Genomic DNA, 16,433 nt, shown 5'->3' with positions numbered 1-16,433 from the left:
GAACCTCTTCTATAGTATTTCACTGCCCTAGAATCCCACATGCTCTGTTTGCCTTCCCTTTCCTCTCTCTAATCTCTGGCAACCACTGCTCTTTTAAACAATGCCTACTTGTTGCAATCGCTGACCTTCTACTCATTTCTATAGTTTTTCTTCTCCAGAATCATTGCTTCCAATTTTGCTGCTGAATTGCCTCCCTGTCAGTAGCCCTCTGCACCCTTCAGTAGGATGATGAATGTCCTACCACTCTGTCCTGGCCTGCACTGGGTATTGTCAGTATTCTGGACTCTGGCCACCCTAATAGGTGTGTACTATTTTAATTTGTATTTCCCTGGTGACATATGGTGTGCAGAATCTTTTAATTTGCTAACTTGCCACATGTCTGCCTTATGTTGTGAGAGTCGGATCAGGAGTTTGGTGGCTTGTTTTTCAGTGAACTCAGTACATTCAGAGTTTGAGGAGTAAAAACCTACTCTATCTTTGTATGAATCATCTCTTATCTAGTGAAGTGCTATTTCTTAATATTTTCTAAATATTTACATATCACTCTTATCACCTTTTTCTCATTTCTCTTTTAAAGGCCACAGTAAAACATACATAGAAAATGTTTTCTTCCAAAGGACACATCAGCTAGCTCTAATCTTTCACAGTCTCCTGGGCTCCGACAGTTCATTGAAGTGGTCTAAAATTAGAAGAGTATTCTGTTTCAGCAATTTATGGTTTGATTCAGCTCTACCATTTCACTACTGAAAAGAACTTTCACATTGGCTAGGTATATTTGGGTAGGTAGGAGGTAAATTTGGATTTTCTGTTATGAATATGTAAAAGAAAGAGAAAACATGTTTCATTAAGTCTCTTAGGTATTAGGAAACCTTCTAACATTGTTTAGCTAAGAGGCATGAAGGGTTTCCAATTACCTTAGAGAAAAAATACTGATTTTCCATAAGACAAAGAAAAGAACATAGGCTTTATATTATGTAGTCTTTCTTACCAAATGCTTAATTTTGGGGAGAAATATTTTCCATATTAAGACAACATTGCTGTTTTTGAAGATAGCAATCTTCCTACACACTACAGCATTTAATATAAATAATACCAAGTTGATCTTACATATCATATTTTTCAGAAAGTGTACAAATCTCTGAGTGAATATAAAGGGTTTGGTTTATTAAAGGTGAATATTATTATATTCTCCTATAAGCATGTATTACTTTTCTTAGACATTTTTCCACAGTGGAATAATTTTCTGGGGCCTTATTATTTATTTCCTATCTTGATCGCAGCTTCCCCTTCCTCTTTCCCTCCTAGTCCTCCCACTTACCTCCCCCATCCCCAACTCCTTCTCCTCTCTCCTCAGAAAAGTGGAGGCTTCTCATGGATATCAAACAGCCTTGGAATATCAAGTTACAGTAAGACTAGATTCATCTTCTTTCATTGAGGCTAGACAGGGCAGCCCCATTAGGGGAAAGAGATCTAAAGGCAGGCAATATAGCTGCAGATGACCCCTGCGCCTGCTTTAGGAGTTCCTCATGAAGACCCAGCTGCACAACTGTTACATCTGTGCAGAGAGTCTCTGTCTGTCCCATGTGTGCTCTCCGGTTAGCAGTTCAGTCTCTATGATCCCCTGTGAGCACAGGACAGTGGATTCTGTAGGGTTTCTTGTAGTGTCATTGACCACTCTGGCTCCTTCAATCTTTGCTCTCGCTGAACCTCATTTTTTTCATTGACCTGAATATTATCAGTTCAGTGGTCCTAGTAGAATCATTCTCAAGTGCATTTCATAAGCATTTCGTATTTTAGCATACCCAGCTATCACTGTAGTGTCCCCTGAGGCATCCTCAAGTCCCTGACACAGTTCTTCATGGCCTTGTAAGCAGTTGCATTTTTAAAAATCTGCTAGATCTATATAAATATCTCCAAATGAAAGCTTAACTTACTTAACTCTACATTTGACCACAATTTATAAAACAGTTGATTTCTTCCAGAGCCATTCCTATGATGAAGTGGTGAACAGTGTTTGTAGTTCTTGATCTGGCATCTTTTAGCTTGCCACCATTCTTATTTGAAGCTCCTGTGTGTCAGGCAGCCAATATGTGAGACTCTGTGTAGGCAACTAATCCTTCGAGGCTGGACAGAGAGGCTGCCTGGTTAGTCCTGCCTAGTCTGTGGCCTGATTTCAGTGTGGCCATCTAATAAGGACCTAAAAAGGGCCCTTATTCTCTGAAGGTAGCTGTGGCTACACTCCTTTCAGAACCTGAGCCCTTCACCTTGGGAAACCCTTTTATGCTTTACTGTAATAAACTTTAGTATCCTCTGGTGCCAGTGTGTCATTTCTCCTGGCATCCATTATAAGTTCCCGGTGGCAGGGGGCAGGATTTATAGTAGGATACATTAGTCGTTCCAAATAAAACAATTCTTAGGCACTACTTATACTCGTAAATCTCATCATGGTCATTCAGATTTTTCACTCCAAATATTAAAAACAGGACTTATTTTTTGTATCTAATGCAGATATCTACTGTATATGAGGCATAATATAGCATATACACAAGTCTTCTCTATGTGTAAAATCTATTAATACCCATTACTGTCCGATATTGGTATATTCAAACATACGTAATCAAATCCATTTAATTCTGAGTTTTTAAATATAATTAAAATAGAAATAATGTGTAACAACCTTTGTAACAATGTCTAGACCTTTTATAGTCTAAGTATTAATATTATGTTCTATATTCAGCTCTCCAATGTAATATTTTGATAATAGAGCCCTGGATTTTGTTCATTCTGCTTCATGTTAATGCTGTATTGAGCTTATTTTCTTTCAAGTTCTATCTCCTCAGTTTGATGTGTTTACGCAGTGAGATGGGCAGTTGATGTGTGGCACTGTTGCATGAGCAGTAGTCTTTCTTGAACTGACTCCATAAGGAAGATTGGCAACCTCTTTGTGCTATGCTAATGCAACTTGCAAACTATTTCTTGTTACAAAACATTTTCCATTGTTAGAATGTATACCGGCCATGCGTTATTGCAAACATCTGGAATACAGAAGAACATACTTGGATTCTTGCCCCTAAATGTCTCAAAATGCAATCAACAAGATTATACAGTCAAACGAACACTATTAATATGCAATGGAAAAAGGTATAGGAAAACCAAAAATAAAATTTAATTTAATTAAAATAAAAATGTGTGTGTGGGGGGGCCAAGATGGCAGTGACAAAGATGCATGCTGCCTGATCTGCAAGGAAGAGACCACAGATACTAACTGGACCCACGGACCAGCTGGGGATAACTGATTGAGAGAGATCTACACGGTACTGACCATGGATGAGTCCAACCTCTGGTCATCCAGCACCCCAGGAACAATGGCAGATTAGTCACAGCGCCTGGACAGGACCTAGACTGTAAGTGACATGCTGTGAGCGGTGGCCTGCTTACCAGCGTGAACTCAGTGCTTGGAATTGAAATTGTAGCAGTGGTGCTTCAACCCTCCTGGCCTATAGAAAGTCCCAAGAAATGGATGGGTTGGGGCCTCAGACCCCCCACTCACTCCATGCAAGTCCACAGAAAGACCAGGTGCTATACGAGCACTCAGTCTGCTGTATGTATCAACCCAGCCACTACGCGCACTGCGAAGGAAACGCAACAGCCTTCCTTGGTGGGTGCACACAGGATTTGGAACTAAAAGAGGAATAGGGATGCTTCAAACCTCCAAGACTAGGGAAATCTAAGGGGTACCAGGTGGATTGGGCCATCAGACCCCCCACTCATCCCACACAAATCCACAGATAGATCAGGCACCCTATGGGCCCCCAGTCCGCTGGGGGTATGGTCCCTAGCAGCTGTGCACCCTGAGAAGGAAACGAAATGCCCTTGTTTGGCAGGCGCACTCAAGATTTGGGACTGGAATTGCGAAGGGGGTGCTTCAAACCTCCTGGTCTAGGAAAGCCCCAGAAATAGTGGATTGGGGCCTCAGACCCCCCCCACACCCCACGCAATTCCACAGAAAGCCCAGGTGCCATAAGGGCACCCAGATAGCTGTGGATATGTTCCCCAGCTTCTGCATGCTCTGAGAAGGACACTCTACATACAGAAACACAGGGGCTGGTCAAGACCCCGCCTGCAAGCTGCAAACTGCTGAAATCATGGATACACAGCCACAGTGGCATAATCTGAGACCTGAGAAGCTGCCAGGAGTTAAGGACCAAAACAGCTTTCTAAGCACAGCTGGGCAGAAGCCAAATGGCTAGTCCAAGAGGACTGCCCTGGCACAACTGGTCACAACTGACCCAGCCTAGGAAGGCCCCACAGCCTAGCTGGGATTCTCACGCTCTTGGGAGGGCTGGGCAGATCAGAGGAAAGAGAGCGAAAACATAGCCAACTAACAACAATCAAAAGGCAGTAGCTGCTCTTTCCTTGACAGGTGGAACCTAGGTCCTACTACCTTGTTGGAGTAGGCAGAAACCTAAACAAAACTTCTACAAGCCAACAGGGGTTCAGGCACTCTCGGGTGATCTGAGCTGAAGACCCAAAGCCCCAGGGCCTGAATGCAGGGCATTCAAAGCCCAGCCAAAGATAGGAAAACCGTCTCTACATATACGACCTCAAACAGATACTAGAGCTGCAGAGCACAAGCACCTACCTCCGCTCACCAACTGGAGAACCCAAGATGGGGAGCAAAGTCTTTAGGAGCCAAAACCAGGGTACCTGCATGTCACAGGGAAGAGTTCCCTGACCACCACGGGCAAGGGACCTTGGCCTACAATTTCTCACCAACAAACTGCTCTCAATGACCAGTGAATGAATCCAGAAGATTCCTCCCAACATCAACACAGCAATCTGATTAAAGGCCAGCATAGAAACATGAACAACAAAAACCAAGACAATAAGGGATGTCCAGATCCCTGCTATCACAAAGAAAGCAACCCAGAGAACTCAAGCACAATTGAAATACAAGAAAATGACCTGAAATCCCTAGTAATGAAGATAATGGAAGAAACAAATAAAATTCATAAACAAATGCAGTAAGATGCAGCCAAACAGGTAGAAGACATAAAGAGAGGCCTATAGAGAGGTACTGGAAGGAATCCAGGAAAATGTAAACAATCAGTTGAAGGAAATCTGTAAAATAGTTCAAGATCTTAAGATGAAAATGGTAACAGTGATAAACACCCAGACAGAAGAAAAATGAGGAAGAGAAAGCTTAGAGAAGAAAGCAACCAATACAGAGGCGAGCTTCTCTAACAGAATTCAAGAGATAGAGGAATTAATCTCAGGTCTAGAAGATACAATTGTAAGTCTTGAAACAACTATCAAAGAAAATGCTAAATCTGAAAAATTCCTGACATAAAACATCCAAGAAATCAAGGATACCATGAACAGATGAAACCTGAGGATAATAGGCATTGAGGAAAAAGAAGATACCTGACTCCAAGACCCAGAAAATATTTTCAACAAAATCATAGATGAAATTTCCCCAATTTAAAGAAGAAGAAGATGTTTATAAACATACAAGAGGTCTACAGAACACCAAATAGAATAGACCAGAAAAGAAAAACCTCCCATTACATAATAATCAAAACACAATACATATAGAACAAAGAAAAATATTAAAAGTTGTGAGACAAAAGGGCCAAGTAACACTCAATGGCAAAACTATCAGAATTACACCCAACTTCTCAACAGAGACCATAAAAGCCAGAAGGGCCTGGACAGAGATCCTGCATACCCCAAGAGACCACAGATGCCAGGTCAGACTACTATACCCAGCAAAAGTCTCAGTAACCATTGATGGAGAAAACAAGATATCCCATGACAAAACCAAATTCAAACGTTCTCCAAAATTGATCACATAGTAGGTTACAAAGCAAGCCTTAACAGACACAAAAAAATTGAAATAATACCTTGTATCCTATCAGATTACCATAGTCTAAGGCTGGACTTCAACAACAACAGAAATAACGAAAAGTCTACTCACACATGGAAGCTAAACAACTCTCTACTTAATGACTCCTGGTTCAGGGAAGAAATAAAGAAATTAAGGACTTCCTGAAATTTAATGATAATGAAGGAACAACGTACCCCAATTTGTGGGACACATTGAAATCAGTGAAAAGAGGAAAATTCATAGCACTAAATGCCTTTATAAAAAAAATTGGAAACATCTCACATAAGCAACTTAATGACACATCTGGAAGCCCTAGGAAAGAAAGAAGCAGAAACATCCAAGAGGAGTAGTCATCTGGAAATAATCAAATTCAGGGCTGATATCAATAAATTAGAAACAAAGAGAACAATTTAAAGCATCAACAAAAATAGGAGCTGGTTCTTTGAGAAAATCAACAGGATAGACAAATGATTAGCCAAATTAACTAAAAGGAAGAGAGACACTATCCAAATAAACAAAACCAGAAATGAAAAAAGAGACATAACAACAGACACTGAAGAAGTACAAAGAATCATAAGATCCTACTTTAAAGGCATATACGCTACAAAATTTGAAAATCTAAGGGAAATGGACAATTTTCTTAATCAATTCCACTTGCCAAAATTGAATCAATAACAGATAAACCAACTAAATAGTCCCATTTCCCCTATAGAAATGGAAGCAATCATTCTTAGTCTCCCAACCAAAAAAAGCCCAGTGCCAGATCGTTTCAGTGCAGAATTCTACCAGACCTTCAAAGAAGAGCTAACACGAATCTTTCAAGCTACTCCAAAGGATAGAAATCGGTGGAACATTACCAAATTCATTCTATGAGACCACAGTCATGTTGATACCTAAGCCTTACAAAGACCTAACAAAAAAGGAGAACTTCAGATCAATTTCTCTTATGAACATTGATGGAAAAATACTCAGTAAAACTCTTGTAAAACTATTACAAGAACATATCAAAGATATCACTCACCATGACCAGGTAGGCTTCATTCCAGGCATGCAGGGATAGTTTAATGTATGGAAGTCCATCAATGTAATCCACCATATAAGCAAAGTGAAAGAAAAAAACCACATGATCATCTCCTTAGATGCCTTAAAGCATTTGACAAAATTCAACACCTAATCGTTTTTAAAGTTTGGGAGAGATCAGGAATACAAAGCACATACTTAAACATAATAAAGGCTATATACAGCAAGCCAACAGCCAATATCAAATTAAATGGGGAGATACTCAAGAAAATTCCTAAAAATCGGGGACCAGACAAAGCTGCCTACTCTCCCCATATCTCTTCAATGCAGTTATTGAAATTTTAGCCAGAGCAATAATACAACAAAAGGAGATCAAGGGTATCCAAATGGGAAAGGAGGAAGTCAAATTATCTCCATTTGCAGATGATATGATAGTGTACATAAGTGATCCCCAAAATTCCACCAGTGAACTCTTACAGCTGATAAACACCTTCAACAAAATTGGATGGATACAAAGTAAACTAAAAAAAACTCAGCAGCCTTCCTTTATACAAATGACAATCATGCAGAGGAAGAAATTAGGAAAACTATACTTTTCACAATAGCCACAAGCAATATAAAATATCTAGGAATAACTCTAACCAAGCAAGTGAAGGACTTGTTTGAAAAAAATTTCAAAACTGTGAAGAAAGAGATTGAAGATAACATCAGAAGATGGAATGATCTTCTTTGCTCGTGGATTGGAAGAATTAACATAGTAAAAATGGCCATCTTACCAAAAGCACTTTACAGATTCAATCCCTAACAAAATACCTACACAATTTTTTTAAAGACATTGAAAATTCAATTCTGAACTTCATATGGAAAAACAAATAACCCAGAATAGCTAAAACAATCCTATACAATAAAAGATCCTCCTGAGTAATCTCCATTCCTGATCTCAAGCTGTACTATGGAGCAACAGTAATTAAAACAGCATAGTACTGGCACATAAATAGGCTGGTTGATCAATGGAATAGAATTGAAGACCCAGAAATGAATCCACACACATATGGTCACTTGATTTTTGACAAAGAAGCCAAATTTATTCAATGGAAAAAGGATAGCATCTTTAACAAATGGTGCTGGTCTAACTGGATGTCTACTTTTCTCATAATATTAGAGTACAAAATACAAGAGTGAAATGGAAGCATACGCGCCAGACATGGAAACTGAGATAATAATCATTTTAAAAATTTTATTTTTATTCTCTCTGTACTTTAAAGCATAGCGATTATACTCCAGGAGGACTGGTTTCACTAAGGAATTATATCTACTTATAAGAATGAAATATCAATCATATGGAAACTTCCTTGCAAAGATACTGAAAATTGAAGTGCAAAATCCATCATACAGTAAGGCAAAAATTTTTGCAAAATATTAGAAAATGACACTAAGCTGTATATAAAGACATATAATGCATCATAACCAAATGAGACTTGCCTCCAGAATGAAGGACTCCTCCAATACTCAAGAGTCAATCAATTTCATATACTACAGTTACAGAATAAAGCAGAAAAATACTTTCATGTCAATAAAAATAAATATCATTGTTATTGAATATAACACATCATCAACATTGTAGGTATAGGTTGAACTTTTTCAACATGATAAAATATATTACAGATATTAACATAGAAACCCAGTAGTATAAGAGTCAGGAGAAAAGATTAACTAAGTAAAAACAGAGATGGAATAAATAAAATTGTCCTAATATGATCACATGAAAGCTCCAAGGAATGGATAAAATCAGCAAGATTTGAACAGTAAATATCAAAAGTGGTTGTTTGCAACATTGATTCAAGAACCCTGCCTTATTGTTGAATAGTAAGGAACAATGGAAAAAGAAATATTTAAAAGTATTTATAATGGTACTAAAGAGCATAGGGCTATACATCAGTAGTAGAGTATTGGCCTCATAAGTCTCTAAGCCCTAAAATCAATACACTGCATGCAAAAAGTTTTAATTTATTAAATAGTCATGAATTACCTTAACCTAAGGTGTGCAAGAACCTTATACTGAAACTTCTAAGACACAAGGTTATTCAACTTAGACTTCATAATGGATTGGAAGACAATGCCATTTTTAGATATCAATTACTGTGAAAATAATACTCAGAGTCAAAGGAATTTTAATAAATATGCCAATGGATAGGTCAATGGGACAGAAGTCAAAGTATGGAAATAAAAGTGTCTTCAGCTGGTTATGCTGGAATTACATATAAAAATAACATTTATTTATGGCAAATATTACTGATGACTGTTCTTTGTTTGGTTTATCAGAAAGAGGATCTCACATAGCCCAGATTGGTCTTGAACTCATTATGGAGGTCATGTTGTTCTTGATTTGTGATCTGTATGCTTTTGTTTAACAGATGTTGGGATTATAGGAACAAACTTCTCTAACCATTTTACACATACTGTTAATCCTGAGTTGGTGATTTATATTAAGCTAGCATAAAAGTAAAAAATTCTTGAATAATATTCATTAAAATATCCCCAGATATGGTAGCCAAATTATCAGTCAAGTATATGGCATGTGTTGAAAAGAGTGTTGTTTCTTGATATTTCTATCATGTATTTTTATTTAGCATTACTATTTCTATCATGAAGAATTGTACGGTTATTAAAAATTATAGGTAATATATTATGTGTTATGCCTCAAGCAAGAATGACATGGTGATCAAATCAAAGAGGCCCTTGTTCTCAAAGATTTTTAAACATATGACATTGAAATGAACGGGACAGACAATCCAATAACCACTGTTTTAATTTGAATACACAAATTCTCAAAGACTATGTTTTAAAATCCTGTTCTCCAGTTGATGGTGTGGTTTTAGAACTTGGTAGACGTTTTGGGACATAGGACAGAAATGGAGTAGGTTTTAGGGGAAGGACGTTGAAGCTCTTACCTGTTCCTAAGTCCTGTCTTCCCCCCATATTCTTGCCATCATGATACTCTTCTCTACCACAGGGAGAGAAGAAACTATATACCAAGTCTTCTGAAAACAAAGGACAAAATCAATCTTTCCTCCCTTTAAATCACTCTCTCAAATATTTGCTCTCAGCTTTACAAATGCAACTAATATACAAATAAAAATAAAAATATGATAACTATTTTATAATTATGACAATTTATACAGACTTAGCTTCCAGTATCTCAGTTTATATCCTTCCAATTAGGCTATTCTTTACAGTTAATATATCTGTGTTATAAAAGACAAACTAATGCCTATGAAAGCTGATGTATCTATATATTGTTGGAGAATTATGACTGACTTTTTCCAAGATGTTAATTTCAGCTGGAGACCTGATGGCTGGTAGACATAGTTAAGTACTGAAGCAAGACATATAAGCCCTTAAAATGTGGAAACATTCCCACATAGATGAAAGTTCTGTAGTATTGGAGGAACACTCACACAATGTGCATGTGTCTAGGTGGATGTGGTTGTGGAAATAGTCAATTTTTCTAATGGAAATTTTTTATTAAAAAAGGCTCTTATCCATTATCATACAGAGTCCTGGGCTATGATGCTGAATCTTCCCAGTATCCCAATGAAACATCAAGATGTCAAAAGTTATAACAGAGGAGGTAGCACTTGATATTATTTACATTTTTTTTAAATGACTACTCCATCAAGTCTGAGAAGATTGAGAGGAAAGTAATCCTCAGGTATTAGGTGCCAAATGCTCAGGGAATATGGTTGTAATCTACAGTTAAACATGTGGACAGAGGACATCCTGACCTTGCAGGAGTCCAATTTATCAAGAGGCTCACTCAACCCAAAGTGTCTGCACATGGTTCAACCACTGCTTGTAAAAGGCTTACTCATACATTTAGGTAATTAATTCATCATGATTCCCATCTGTATAGCTTATAATAGGGGATCATTTAGGCATCTTGTCATCTCTGTTTTTGGCAGGTAGCGTCTGGAGTTGTGTGGAAGGAGTCTGGGAATAGATTCATCTGTTTTCTCATGATTTCCCAAGGCTGGAAGCTCTGATGCTTCACTGGTCTAGATGGCAGAAGGCTTGTCCTGTAGTTTGGGTCTCTCATAGCCAGTGATCCCCAGCTCCCTTGTACTGTGGGTCCTGTAATCATCCTGAGTCTCTGAATGTGTGTTGGGTGAGGCCAAAGTGTCCAGAGCCTTCTGGGTTCCCTTGTAGCACTGGAGCTCTCCAGGAACAGAAGCAGGCCAGATGGAGGAGGTCTACTGGCCACTCTACTCCCTATCTCCCTGAGATTTCCTTAGTCCTGGAGCTTTGATGCTCTGCTGATCTGTGGTTCCTGTCAGTGTTTTGGGACCCAGACTGTTCGCAGAGTCCAGGTAGTGTCACGGGGCCCAAATTCACACACACTGAATCCAATTCACATCTCTGGACCCAAACGGGTCTCTGGGCCTATTCCACGCACTTAGTCCAGTTAGTGCTGAATCCAACCAGGGTCTTGGGCCCAAACTGCACACCGAGCTTGCCCGAGTTCAGCTAGAGTCTCGGGACATGAGCTGCATGTCTAACTCAACTAGAGTCTCTGGGCCCAAACTGCCCACCAAGTCCAGCTAGGTTCTCTGGGCCCAAACCACCTGCCGAGTTCAGCTAGGTTCTCTGGACCCAAATTGCTCACCAAGTTCAGCCAGGGACTTTGGGCCCAAACTGCACACAGAACTCAGCTAGAGTCTCAGAGGCCGAACTGTACACCAAGCTCAGCTATGGACTCTGGTCCCAAACTGCCCGCCAAGTCTACCTGGGTTCTCTGGACACAAACCATGCATCGAGCTCAGCTGGGGACTCTGGGCCCAAACCGAGTGCTGAGCTCAGCTAGAGTCTCAGGGGCTGAACTGTGCTCTGAGTCCAGTTTGGGTCTCAGGGCACGAGCTGCACACCGAGTTGAGCTTGAGTCACAGGTCCAAACCACTCACAGAGTTCAGCTAGGGTCGCGGGGCCCAAATATTGCACTGAGTCACCTCTCCCACAGCAATTCCCACCGATTACCATGCCAGTCGCCTCTGCCGGAGGGTTCCCAGCTGCAAACCTCAGCTGCTGCCACAGCCTCTCTGGTCCAAGAAAATCCACGCTACTCCCATGTGCAGGGGTATGAAGGGTTTCTGTATTTTGGTCCTTTCAATCTGTGAAGTACTTACTCCCGCTGTAGTGGGGTGGGGAGCTTGGTGTTCCTGGCTCAGAATTTTGTGCAATTTCCTGAATCCTTTACTGGAGCTTCTAAACACAGTCCACGCTGCTCACCACCATCTTGGATCTTCCTATGTCAGTATTTCTAAACTGATGCTTACTTATTATATCTTAGAGTTATTAGAAAGTGAAAGAGACAAGAAATGTATTTTACCTCATATAAATACTGGAATTTAATCTACCTAATTAATCATCCAAATTATTTGAATTACAACAATTTTGCCATACACAGTTTGAAGAAGTGTGAAAGTTGTCAATGTATTCAAAGCTTATGCAATTTACTGGCAGAAACAATTTTCAAGGAATGAAATATAAACACACAACAAAAAGACATGTGTTGTTTGCTGTTTTTCATACCCAATGATACCACAATGAATAATAAAACTTCGTTGAATAGTTTTTATAAACCTGATTCATGGCACATTTTGGAAGATAATCAAGGGTTGTGTGCTGGAGAATCTGAGGAAAGTGCCATGCACTTATCCTTGAGTAAAGGCACTTTAAATTTCCCATATAATTGTGAATATTTAATACAGTTTCTTTAGTTCTAAATTTATTCTTCCTCTATAAAAGAAACAATGTGTAAACATGTTGAGACACATGTTGTTTCTGCTCATACACATAGATAATGCTGGGATGTTCTGTACATTCTTAATGTAGTAACCAGTACAAAATTCTGCTTTATTCCTTCCAAGTCATCTTTACTCACAGTGTAGATATAATTGCTGATTTTGAGCAACTCAGCTGGGGGAAGGATAATACAACATAACCAGCGCAGATGCCTATTTGGGAAAAATTTATTTTTATATGCTTTTTCCATACTTAATGTCTTGCAATATTTACACTTTGATTAACTCGTTGTCAATATTTCATAATTATAAATTCCCTGAACCCCAGTGTCACAGAGAAGTTTTAACATATACCAATAAATTTGTGTCTGAAGAGCTATTGACTAGACAATGAATGCGTGTTTGGTTGTATTTTACGTTTTTGAAAAAAAGTTTACAATACGTTGCTATCAATGTGTCTCAAAAGAAATAAGGATAGCTAAGAATAAATCTGTGTTGATACATTAAATACAAAGCATCTTTAAGCAGAAAGACTCTCTAGGCACCTCTGATGTGCAGGATCACATGAAAACACACAGCTGCCAACTCCTGTTGAATAGAACAACTTGAAGAAAAATGTAAACAAAATGACAATAGATTTGAAATCAGGTACAAAATGTGAGCAAATGAAAATCATGGGATAAATGAAAACAAAAGGCCAATTCCTGGTTAAAATATGTATTACATATATAAATACATATGTGGATAGAATGGCAATGCTGTTGCTTACTTTTATATACAAAGTATTTAGCTTAGCAAATGGTGTGTCAGTAATAGCAATGAAGTACCATACAAGAATGTGTGTGTGTGTTTGTGTGTGTTGTGTTTGTGTTGCTTTAGCATTGTTTCTTTGTGCACGTGTCTATGGATGATCTCGGGATTGGATAAATTATAGGGGTATTCATCTCTGAACAGGACCAGTTTTTCTTCCATCAGCAACTATGAATTTCATGTAGCCCTTCATCTGTGGTGAGGTCTTACAAAATTACTCCCATTCACATTAGCATGTCAACTGATGTTGTCATTGTTCACGTCTTGTTTAGACAGCCATATTATTGGCATTTTATAAATACAGCTTTCCTGTAATATACAAAAGCCACTGTCTAGAGGCAGATAGCCTGGTACTTTGGCTCTAAAATTCACTCCTTTTCATGTTATCCCTTGAGCCTTAAATGTATGGGTTGTGTTGTAGCTGTCCTAATTAGGGCTGGGCAGCTCAAAATCACTTGTTCCCTGTATTTTGACCAGAAGTGTGTATAAGGATACATCTTTTTAAAATGCAGTTAAAATTAGGTTGGTTTAGGAAAGTGGAATCAGTAGGTTTTCCTCCAATACAAAGTAGGACTTTTCTACCCATAGGTTTACAGTGCCAGGAATGAATTCTTTTCTTTCTGAGCAGTCCTGAAATCCAATTATAGAGGTGTTGGGTGCTCGCAGGATATAAGTACCAGAAGAGAGTCTTCTGGAATGTCATACCTTTTTGGCTATTTTGTGGTTCAGAGCCTTTACAGCTCAGTAATAGTACTGATTATCCTCACCCTGTGAAGCTTCCATAGCACATTTGAATACTGTAAGAACTAGTCCTCATGGAAGACACTTCAGGGTAATATCTAGTTCAACTCCTCCAAGTCCTGTGTCTGAAGGCTGTGGTCTCTTCAGCATTAGGGTCTCACCTACACTTTCTTGGTGGCTACCAAAAACAATGGCAGTAGCATCATTTTGAAAGTCTCTTGAACTCCCGTCTTCAAAAACTGGAAAAGAGATTCATCATGCCTGGCACTCTGTGTCTTTGAGGATGAGCACTGTCACAATAAGCTGAATAACATCATTATGTACACATACATACTATATACACATATATGTGTGTATACATATGTGTATATATGTGTATAAACACATAAAGGTATGATTATGAGTAAAAGGATTCTCTGGGGATTGTTACAACATTTTAAAGTTGTATTTATTCCTCCTCCATCTTTCTTCCTCTTTCTTCCTCTGTATTGCCCCTACCCTAGAGAAGGGACTTTTGAGTAACACTTGCATCCTGGACTGAATACATACCAGGTAAATACTGTACCACTAAGCTATATTGCCAGCACTTATTTATTCCTGAGAAAAGGTCTCATTAAATAGAACAGACTGCCCTTGAGCTTACTTTTTATTTTATGAATTGAGATCCTTCTGACTCAGCCTCTCAAGTAATTGAGATTATAAACTAAAGATACTAGTCCCAGCTGGCTTTCTATGTAAGATGCTGTTGACTTGAGACCAATTACTTGCATGCTTTATAAAACTTTTTCGTAGCATCAACTGTATCTTTTGTTTTGTAAAGAGCTATGTTAAGCATATGACTGAATTTTATAATTACAATAAGAACGTTAATATTTCTAATTATTTTAGAATAGTTTTGAAATATACTATGTAAGAATTTAAATTACATTTTCATTCTAGTTCATGGATATTGGTTATTTTTATAAGTATTCCTTCTACTACCTATTAAATTAGGTGAGTTTCTTGAATTGATGTTCTATTAAGAAATAACAAGTCTTTATCAAACTACCTAAAATTTTGCTATTTTATTAACCCTATCAAAGAAACAGAGACTGAAATTGTTGAAACTATATTTTATCCATACATAATTATTAAAAATTGCTCTAACTATTTTGCTTTTTCTTATTTTACTGATTTTAATAATTATTAAACACAATATTTTGAATATTAATTTCAAGTTTTTACTTGTTTCCAATATAAGCATTCAAGGTGAGAAAACTTCCTGTCATTCAGTTCAAAGCATTTTTCATATTTTCTCAACTTTGTCTGATTATTTGGTTAAAATATGCTTTAAGAATCCAAATATAGAGGCCAGACATATATTTCAGTTGTGAAGACTACTTGTTGCTTTTGTAGAGTCCCTGAGTTCAGGTTCCAGAAACATCACAGTGACTAACAATTGTCCGTAGCTCCAAATTTGTTGGCACCAGGCACTCAAATAGTGCACAGACTTTTATACAAGAATACATCTATAAATACAAAATAAACATTAAAAAAGAACAAGATGTTTAATATAGTAGTAACTGTGTTGAATAAAACCAAAATGTTATTAAACGTGGTTATCACATAATTAAAAAAATTTTTTTTAGCTTGAAGAGTGGTGCATAATCAATTGATAAAGTGCTTTGTATAGATTTGAAAACATATGTGCAATAATTAAGCAGTAGACAAAACTGGAAAATATACACATAATCAAATTTATATAATTATACACTAAAACAGCACAGTGTTGACATTACAATTCATAAAGTACATAAATTTTATTCTTTTATGAAATTTTGCATCTGCTTGATAGATTTTTTTTCTGATATTATATTTTTCCATTTTTATTCAGAGTTCTGTGTGTGTGTTACTAGGTAAATTAAACCTGGACAGCATGGGCAGCTAATATCCTAGCATTTTGATCATTGTAATTTTGAGTAATTTTATTCTGACAATTTCTTTCCCATTATTATTTTGTATGTTTATAATATTTTCTTAACATATTTTATTCTCTTTATTTTTTTCTTATGTTTATTTTATTTATTTATTTATTTTTGGTTTTTTGAGACAGACTTTTCTCTATGTAGTCTTGTAAGTTTGTTTTTAATGATAATTTTCATATATAGTAAATACAAAGATTTCATTCACTCTGAACA

Source organism: Acomys russatus, chromosome 20 (genome assembly GCF_903995435.1).
Source record: "Acomys russatus chromosome 20, mAcoRus1.1, whole genome shotgun sequence".
Lineage (NCBI taxonomy): Eukaryota > Metazoa > Chordata > Mammalia > Rodentia > Muridae > Acomys > Acomys russatus.
The sequence above is the reverse complement of the archived record's forward strand: the minus strand, read 5'-3'. Positions refer to the sequence as shown.